At 34.7% G+C, this 10,555-nt stretch overlaps 1 long non-coding RNA gene and 1 pseudogene across 1 annotated transcript in view; both read right to left on the bottom strand.

The window, feature by feature from the left end:
* Positions 1-1,756: 1,756 nt before the first annotated feature.
* On the bottom strand, positions 1,757-2,389 carry LOC118026083 (annotated as a pseudogene).
* Positions 2,390-6,346: 3,957 nt separating this feature from the next.
* Positions 6,347-10,555, bottom strand: part of LOC118026084 — a 35,923-nt gene continuing 31,714 nt past the window's right edge. The window contains exons 3-4 of the long non-coding RNA XR_004683459.1: positions 8,093-8,172; positions 6,347-6,566 (exon numbers count right to left, since the gene is read on the bottom strand). This is a non-coding gene — a long non-coding RNA (uncharacterized LOC118026084). The remainder of the gene's footprint in view (positions 6,567-8,092; positions 8,173-10,555) is intronic.

Raw genomic sequence — 10,555 nt, 5'->3', positions numbered from 1 at the left:
TTTATTTTGTTTTGTTCATTTGTTTTGTTTTTTTAGATTCCACATATAAGTGAAATCATACTATATTTGTTTTTCTTGTTTGAATTACTTCACCAAGCTTAATACACTCAAGGTTAATTCATGTTTTTGCAAATAGCAAGATTTCTTTCTTTTTTTAATGATTGATTTATTGATTGATTTGAGAGAGATCATGAGCAGGAGGGGCGGAGGGATAGGGAGAGAGAATCTCAAGCAGATTCCATGCTGAACACAGAGCCTGATGCAGGGCTCCATCTGAGGACCATAAGATCATGATCTGAGCCAAAACCCAGGGTCCAACACTTAACCAACTGTGCCACCCAGGCACCCCAATTTCCTTCTATTTTTATGGCTGAGTAGTATTCCATTGTGTGTGTGTGCATGTGTGTGTATGTGTGTGTCTTGTGTATCATATCTTTATCCATTCATCCATTGAGAGACACTTAGGTTGTTTCTATATCTTGGTTATTGTAAACAATGCCGCAATGAACATAGGAATGTATATATCTTTTTGAATTAGTATTTTTATATAAGTTTTTTGGATAAATAGTAATGGAAGAGCTTGCTCATATGGTAATTCTATTTTTAATTTTTAGATGTATCTACATACCATTTTCTATAGTGGCTGCACCACTTTACATTCCCACCAACAATGTCTGAGGATTTCCTTTTCTTCACATCTTTTCCAACACTTCCTATTTTTTGTCTTTTTGATAGTAACCCTTCTAATAGGTGTGATGTGATAACTCTTTGTGGTTTTGATTTGCATTTCTCTGGTAACTAGTGATATTGAGCATGGTTTTGTATGACTGTTGGTCATCTGTATGTCTGCTTTAAAAACAAAACAAAACATATCTAGATCTTTTGCCCATTTTTAAAATTTGGTTGTTTTTTTTTTTTTTTTTTTTTCATTTAATATTTATTTACCATTCAATTTACAGCTCTGTAAGGGGAGAAATATATCAGAAAAAAATATAATTTTCTCTTTCTGAAAATTCTGAATGATTCTACTTTGCCACAAAGGATAGCAAAAGACACAAAAACATATGTGTACAAACACACACAAAAGTACTATCTTTGAAGTTAAAAAATACTAAATTTAAGTATTTAGAAATGATAGGGTCTAGGGTGAAAGGGTGAGGACACGTGAAAAGTAATTTATGCCAACTGCTTCTTTCCTTGAATTAGTACTTATCTTGGGTTTGATACCCAACTGCACTCATATTGGAAACTTAGTGAAAACTACCTAGTGATTCCACTTTGAAGTTACAACCCATGTATGAGTAAGATGTTCTGAATATAAGCCTATGAAAAACTTAGGAACTCTTGATGTCTTTCCTTTTACATAAATTCTATCTCTATCCTGATATATTTTGGGTGATCAAGAAAACTAAAGGCTAAGAACAGAAAGTTAACTTCTTTAAATGAGACAAATGGAAAAGTTTTCCAACTACCACTATGAGAAATTTTTTCTTTCAAGAAAGAAATTTTTCTTTCAAATACCAAATCAATTTCCTCAACTGTACAACTATAACTTGATGGTTTTTACTCTTACTACTTCACTTTAGTGACCTATAAATTTGTCTAAACAATAATAATTAAGTATCTTTCCTGTTTTTTTTTTCAGGATAGAAATCATTAAATGATGTGTTGAAGATACCACTATAAATACTTCACATTTGGGTTATGGTTTCTACATTGAAAATCCATAGGAATTTTTCCAATTAACTTTCAAATCTTTCCACAACCTCTCTGTAAACAAAACAAAACTAAACAAACAAACAAACAAACAAAAAACCCAACAACAACAAAATCTTTAAGATAGCTTAAATAAATGCTTTGCATATCAAAAATGGATTCACAAGTCCCTATTACCATAGTCATCAATTTTAAGAAGTGTCCTAAATATGCTCTGTATTAGTTTTCTTGATTATACCAATAATATAGAAACATTTTTAATATAACAGAACATTTAATTACATCCGTTTCCCATGAACACGCTAGTCATTCAATGATGATTATATTGGCCACTTCCATTGGTTGGCAGGAGGCTCTTCCACTAAAGGCTCCCATGGTTTCCACTGTAACATTTTTCTGGCCAGACTTAGTTCATTTTCAGCCTGAAGAATCACCTCTTCTAGTTGGCCACCCTGAAGTTGGTCTTCTAATTTCTTAACATCTGGTTCTGCTTTAACCATACAACCAGCTTCTCATCTGTAATCTGTTCTGTATACTTTCTATATGCTGCGTTTTTAGGAATTTGCTCAAGAACATCAAGAATCTTTGTGTGTAATATTCTTAGACTTTTATATGGACTCTCACATACAGCCAATCCTACAAGGCCGGTGGTCTTCTTCAGCAAACCTGCCATGACGGTGCCAACAGGATGGGGCCGCACAGCCCTCCTGTTTTTTTCTGTTTTTGAGTTGTATGATTTTTTATATATTTTGGATACATATCAGATATATGATTTGCAAATATCTTGTCCCATTAAGTAAGTTTCCTTTTCATTCTGTTGATGGTTTCCTTCACTGTGCAGAAATATTTTAGTTAGATATAGTTCCACTTGTTTGTTTATTTACTTATTTATTTATTTATTTTGCTTCCCTTGTCTTTGAAGTCATGACTGTAGACACTGTCATTCACTTCTGGCTTTTGAGCCCTTTAAGGTGTGGAGTGAAGGGCAGGGGTAACATACAGTGTCTGTGGATGTTGGGGGCTCCTTGGATTCTACTTCCTGAGACTCCATGTGCACAGTTGCTGAGGTGGATCCTCAAACAAACTCCAATGGCTGCACGAAGCCTGCATACTTCTCTCCCAATCCAAATGTGATTTGGTTTTTCCATTCCTTGGAACCCCAAATTATCTGGGACTAGGGTCACAACTGCTAGCCAGGGGTTGCTCAGCCACCACCCCAGAAATCTCCATTTGAGGTACCTCTTCTGAGCCACTGAAAATGAGTGGGAATCTAGGAGATTGCCAGTTCCTTGAGATATTTAGTCACTTCCACTGAAGGAGAAGGGAGGGTCATAATTAGCCACTTCCTAGCAGCACTGGAACTCCTAAACCAGCCACTTCTCCCAGAGATCCCAAACTAGCTACTCTCCTCCCCGGATCCTTAGACCAACCACCTTTCATGAGACCCACAAACCAGCCTCCTCTCCTAGTTGTTGTATTAATAATTTGTTTCTTCATGATTCAATCTTATTGTATGTTTCTACAAATTTATCCATTTCTTCTAGGTTGTTCAATTTGTAGGCATATAATTGTAGTATACTCTTTATTTGTATTTCTGTGGTATCAGTTGTAGCTTCTCTTTTCTGATTTTATTTATCTGAGATCTCACTATTGTGGTTTTTTGTTTTTTGTTTTTGGTGAGTCTAGCTAAAGGTTTGTGAGTTTTATCTTTTTGAAGAACCAGCTCTTAGTTTCATTGATCCTTTCTATTGTCTTTGTAGTCTCTATCTTTATTTTCACTCTGATCCTTATTATTTCCTTCCTTTAATTAACTTGGGCCTTCATTTGTTCTTCTTTTTCTATTTCCTTTAGGTGTACAGTTAGACTATTTAAGATTTTTCTTGTTTCTTGAGGTAGATTTGTATCACTAGAAACTTCTCTTTTTTTAAGGATTTTATTTATTTATTTGAGAGAGAGAGACAGAGAGACAGCACAAGCAAGGAGGGAGGGGCAGAGGGAGAGGGACAAGCAGACTCCCTGCTGAGCAGGGAGCCCAATGCAGGGCTGGATCCCAGGACCAGGATCATGACCTGAGCAGAAGGCAGACCCTTAACCAACTGAGCCACCCAGGTGCCCTGAAACTTCTCTCTTAAAACTGTTTTTTGATGCATCCCGTAGATTTTGGACTCTTGTGTTTTTATTTTCATTTGTCTCCAGATATGTTTTGACTTTTTTTTTAATTTTTTATTGTCTCATTGGTTGTTCAGTAGTATGTTGTTTAGTCTCCTCATATTTGTGATTTTTCCAGTTTTCTTCTTTTTTTTTCCCCCAGTTTTCTTCTTGAAATTGATTTCTAATTTCATACCATTTTGGTCAGAAAACTTGCTTGATGTGATTTCAATCTTATTAAATTTATTGATAATTTTTTAATTATCAATGATGGTCTTTTAATTTTTTAATTTTTTAATTAAATTAAATTTAAATTAAATTTTTTAATCTTTTAATTTTTTAATTATCATGATAATGGTCTATCCTGGAGAATATTCCATATGCACTATAGAAGAATATGTATTTTGCTGTTTTGGATGGAATATTCTGTTTATATCTCTTAAGTCCATCTGGTCTACTGTATCATTTGAGGCAGATGCTTATTGATTTTCTGTCTGGATGGTCTATCCATTGATGTAAGTGGGGTACTATATAGTTACCTACTATTATTTTATTGCTGTCAATTTTCTCCCTTTAATTCTGTTAATATTTGCTATACATATTTTAGTGATCCTATTATGGGTGCAGCAATATTTACATATGTATATCTTCTTATTGGATTGACCCCTTTATCATTACATAATTCCCTTCTTTGTCTTTCATTATAGTCATTTTTTTAGAGAGGGAGACAGAGAGGGGGAGGAGGCAGAGAGAGAATCTTAAGCAGGCTACATGCCCAGCACAGAGTCTCGTGGGTTTCAGGCTCACAACCTTAAGATCATGACCTGAGCCAAATCAAGGATAAGATGCTTAACCAACTGAGCCACCCAAGCACCCCATAGTCATTGTTTTAAAGTGTATTTTATCTGATATAAGTATGGCTACACCAGCTTTCTTCTCATTTCCATTTGCGTGGAGTATGTTTTTCCATCCTTTCATTTTCAGACTGTGTGTCCTTACATCTAAAATGAACTTCTTGTTGACAACATAAAGATGGGTCTTTTTTTTTTTTTTTTAATTCAGCCACTCTATGTGTTTTAAGTAGAGAATTTAGTTCACTTGCATTTAAATTGATTATTTATAGGTATGTACTTATTGCACTGTACTTACTGTTTTCTGGCTGTTTTTGTAGTTCCTCTCTATTACTGTCTTCTTCTCTTGTTCCCTTCCCTTATGGTTCGGTGATTTTCTTTAGTGTTATGTTTAGATTCTTTTCTCATTGTAATTTGTGCAAAGCTTTGCTCTGTGGTTACTATGATGTTCACATACATCATAGTATATATAATAGTCTACTTTAAGTTGATAACATCTTAAGCTTGAATGCATTCTAAACACTACATTTTACTGCCCCCCCATGTTCTTTTTTTGATGTTATATTTTACATCTTTTTATTTCATTTATCCCTTAACTAATTATGACAGTTTTGGTTAATTTTACCATTTTTGTCTTTTAACCTTCATATTAACTTTACAAGTAGTCAATCCAGTACCTTTCCTGTATATTTTCATTTATCAATGAGATTTTTACTTTCATATGTTTTCTAGTCACTAGTTACCGCCTTTCTTTTAAGCTTAAAGAAGTCCTTTTAACATCTTTGGTAAGGTTGGTTTAGTTGTGATAAACTCCTTTAGTTTTTCTTGTCTGGAAAACTCTATCTCTTCTTCAATTTTGATTGTAACCTTGCCAGGTGGTTGGAAGTTTTTTTTCTTTTTTTTTTTTCCTTTCAGCAAGTTTAATATATCATGCCAGTCACTTCTGGTTTGCAAAGTTTATACTGAAAATCTGCTGTTTGTTTTTTGGGGGTTCTCTTGTATGTAAATAGCCATCTTTCTTTTGTTGCTGTTAAGATTCTCTCTTTAACTTTTAACATTTTAATTATAATGTGTCTTGGTGTGTTTTTTTTTTTTTTTTTTTTTTTTGGTGTGGATCTTTTTGGGTTCATCTTATTTGGAATTCTCTTTGCTTCTGGGGGCTACATATCTGTTTCATTTCCCAGGTTAGGGAAGTTTCTATTCATTATTTCTTTAAGTTTTCTACCCCTTTATTCTTCTGTGACCCCTATAATGTGGATGTTATCTCACTTGATGAGGTCTCATAGGTCCCTTAAGATATCTTCACTTTTTTTCATTCTCCTTTTCATTTTGCTGCTCTGATTGCTTTCTACTGCCCTGTCTTCCAGGTCACTGATCCATTATTTTACTTTGTCTAGTCTGCTGTTGAACCCCTCTGGTGTATTTTTCAGTTGTTATTGTATTCTTCAGCTCTATAATTTTTGGTTGATGCTTTCTTATATTTTCTTTCTCTTTTTTAAAGTTCTCACTGAGTTCATCCATTTTTTTTTTTCCTGAGTTTGGTGAGCATTGTTAATTACCACAACTTTGAACTCTTTATTAGGTAGATTACTTACCTATTTTATTAAGGTATTTTTCTGAAGTTTCATCTTGTTCTTTTATTTGAAATATATCCCTCTGTCTCCTCATTTTGCTTGACTATCTGTGTTCCTGTGTATTAGGCAAAACAGTTACCTCTCCCAGTCTTGAATGAATGGCCTTGTATAGGAGGTGAAACTTGCTCTAGCTTATGGTTGTTTCCCAGACCTTTGTGATTGTCTAGTAGCCTGATTTGTTTTTGATAGGTCCCAGTTGTTGAGGGTGTGCCAAAACCTGCCAGCATTTCAAAGGGAGAGATATCAGTGCCTAGTTTCAGGCTAATTGTAAGACAGATTTTTTAAGCAGCAGCTTTTAAGATATGTAAATGTATGCATTCCAGGGGGTCTGCAATCATAAACCCTACTGACTTCTCTACCAGGGGATTTGAAGGTGTCTCTAAGTGACAGTTGCAAAAATTGTGGCTTTAGATGTGTATATAAACTCTTTTCAGTGACTTGTGATGAGGCCAAGGGAAGGCTCTAATGTGGTGTCTCCCGGACCATGTCATGTTCACTGGGTGTGCCTCTGTATCCTCTGAGTATGTTACAAATCTGAAACTTGTCCTTCAGGACTAAGCTCCAGGACAAGAAAATAGGCCTTTTTCATAGAAAGACTAAGGGTGTGTTTCAATCTACTGTCTGTACGGTGCCGTGGGGGGTGGTAGCCTGCCAAAGACTGTTTCTTCAATTGATTCAGACCCATAGAACACAGAAATACATTCTCCTCTGGTCACTAGTCAGGACCTAAAAAGGCATCCCCTGTGTGGGCTTTGCAAACCCATAGGCTGGGGCAGGACATGCATCTGCATTATGCAGGGCCTGGGCACTCAGCCAATCTGGCTGAAGCAGTGTGGGGGGTAGGGTATTCAGTAACCTGGTTATGTTGTGTAAGGATGAGGTGCTTAGTTATCCTGACTGAGGTGGGGAAGTCCTCAGCCATGGCACATGGGGGTGGGGTGTTTGGCTGGCCTAGCTGTGGTGAAACAAGTTATAGTTATGGCATGCAGGAGATGGGCAATCAACCTACACAGCCACAGAGCTTCATTCTTATAAATTTCAATGACTGTTCACCTTTCCATGTGATGATAACAACCACATTCCAACCATCCTGATGGAAATCTCTACAGATAGAGTTGTGGTCTACAGATTATTATGATTCTAAAACATACAACATTTCTAAAAACATTGTCAACAGTTGTCATTAGCTTACTTTAAATTTTCTCATTCTTTTTGTAAACCCCAGTTTAGGATCCAGTGTAATTCAAGATAATAGCATGTATATAATGAACCTCAGGTCTTCCTGCACAGGAAAAAGGATTGCTTTCCCAGTTTTCCTCAAATAATAATTTGGTGCAGTTAAACTAAAGATTAAAAATAGGGAATAATATCCTAAGGGATGTAGCTGGCATATTTAAATCTTTAAGCAAATTATGAAAGGCATTATAAAATTTATTCACTGGGAAGGAAGAAGGGGTCCAGTTTTTATTAGAACCTTTTGCTCTTTTAAAAACCAGTTTAGTGAATAAAGTTTTGGAATATGGTATCAGAATATTGCCAGAGGAAACTCTTCTATCTTGAAATCTAATGGTGTTTATCAAAAAACTATCAGTTGAGGACATTTAGACAGGAATATAAAGGAATATTTGATGTTTTAAAGATATATATATATATATATATATATCACTAAACTCAGAATTTTAACTTATATAAAATACTGTTTACTAAGGTATATTGATATGTCTAAAAAATTGCCCATCTTACTTGATGAGGAGTTCTGTAGATTTTCCTTCTTCATTTACTTTATTTTTGTTTGAATTGTATTAAAAGTTGAAGTTGTACAACTGAAAAAATGGCACAAAATTATTACTATTGTCAAACGTTAAAGAAAAACAATACACATCAAAGTTAAAGGTCCAATGCAGTTTTTTTCCACCAGTAAAAACAAATCATCCACAGTGTATATAATTATTTCTCAGTCATTTTTTTAATGCCCAAACAAGTTAAGTTTACATTAGTTAGGAGCGTGTTTGTTTGTTATATGTACAAATAAGATACAGGTAGATGTTTAAAATGTATATTAAATAGCTTAAGTAGAAAGAATACCAATATATCAGCAAATATATTATCAACATATAATATCAAATTTAATATTAATTTTTGTTTTAGGAATAAGGGAGCTAATTCTTTTATTACACATGTGTAACCCCTTACAAAAGTCATATAACACACATGGAAGAAATGAAAAATGCAGCAAAAAATACCTGCTACACATATGTATCTGTCATATTCCAAATCTTTTATCATCCCTGATTTTCAAAGAAATACCATTTGATATCTCCAAGGTTTACAGCTATCAACACATATCTCTATGTCACATATATTTTAGATTTTGTTAGATATTAACAACTAGAGGACATGGTAACAACTGCCTACAAAAAGTATTGTACATTTCAACTGAAGCACTCATAAGTGTTGTAAGGGCACATGTTCATCTATTATATAAATAAAAAATATATATTTTTGAGTTAATCAATGCATTAAGGGATCTATACACTTTATGACTCATTGAGGGTGATGCACTGAAATAGTCTACACAGCTGACTTTATGAGGTTTAATTCTCAATTCGGAAGCTAACAGTAATAACTCTATCATATAAACTAAATTAGCATAAATGCTCATGGTAGCAACACTAATATCAATGTGACAGTGATGCATACAGGACTACTAAAAGTCAAGAAAGAGTGAGGCTGAAGAAAGTAAAGAGAAACCTATAGCACCTTAAGCAATATCCATACTTTCCAAAGGCAAATACTAATTTGCTGCTTAATCTATATATCAGGTCATGAATCGTAAAGAATCTACATAATACACCAGTTCTGTCTCAAAATATTTTACTTGTTGGGAGAAAATGTTCACAATTAATAAGATGGAAATGCTGGGTTATTATAGCCAGTAATGGTAGGGAGACTTTCATAACTTTGCCCTAGGCACTACTATGACTGCCAGTAAAAAAAAAAAAAAAAAAAAAAAGCAATTGAGTTTCTCCGAATCACTATCATTTACTATAATACTTAACCAAAATTTTGCCTTAATTTGACTGTTGAACAGAACTATCTATAATAATCTGTAAAACCTTAGAAACCCATTCTATTATTCAAAGAAAAACAGTAGACTATTAAAGTTTCTGTTATTAGTCCCTTGGGAGGTTAACACAAAGATGACACAGATATTTCTGGATTATATTTGTTAAAAATTTTAAAAATATTTAGATAATGTAGAGGTCATATTATTTATTTTGGATAAATTGTAGAGAATCCCCTTTGTGTACTCTACAACATTGTGTCCAATAAATAGGCACAATTCATGAACTACTTTAGAACAATAAAAACTAGTGACCTCAGAGACAATCTGATTCTCTGTGAATCAGATAGTGAATGACAAGAGTATGCATATGAGATTTTGTCAAGGCCAACTGATTAAGTCATGATAAGTAAATAAAGATAAGAAGAAAATGATTATATAGCATACATATGCTATATAGTTTACATAGAGATAAAGAGTTGAACAAGATAGTCTAGTGAAAAGGGTGAACAAGAGTCTTTAGTGGAAAATACAAGCTATACTAGAGCTAGCCCTGGGGGAAGATGGCAGAGTATGAGGACTCTAGGCTCACCTTATCCCACTGATACAACTAGATAATACAGCCATGTAAATAAGCCAGAAAACGACCTGAAGATTGCACAATTAAATGTAGAGAAGAGGCCACATTGAAAAGGGTAAGAAGGACAGAGATGTGGTCAGGAACTAAATGGACTAGTGGGGCTTTCCATAGGAAGGAGGGATGCTGTGGGCACAAAGGTGGGAGAGAAACAGACTATCACACCAGGGACCCCACATGGGACAGAAAAATTCCCATAACATTTGGCTTTAAAAATCAGAGGGGCCAAATTCATTGAGTTCTTACAACCAGCATGACTTAAAACCTGGGATTAAAAAAAAAAAAAAAGATCCTCAGGCTTAGCTCTAGAAGAGTTAGGAGGGTGAGAGGAAACTGAGTCCTTGCACTTAAAGAGACAGCACAACAAACAGCCTTGGAGGTACAGCATAGAAGCAGTAGTTTAAAAGGTGCCTGGGGCATATAGGAGGGAGATTTTGTACTAGTCTCAGAGCATGTCCTGGAGGGACAGAAATCACTGGGGAACTCCTCCAGAATCAGAGGAACT

This window comes from Mirounga leonina, unplaced genomic scaffold (genome assembly GCF_011800145.1).
Source record: "Mirounga leonina isolate KUSES-001 unplaced genomic scaffold, KU_Mleo_1.0 Mir_204, whole genome shotgun sequence".
NCBI lineage: Eukaryota > Metazoa > Chordata > Mammalia > Carnivora > Phocidae > Mirounga > Mirounga leonina.
This window is presented reverse-complemented; position numbering and strand designations above follow the sequence as displayed.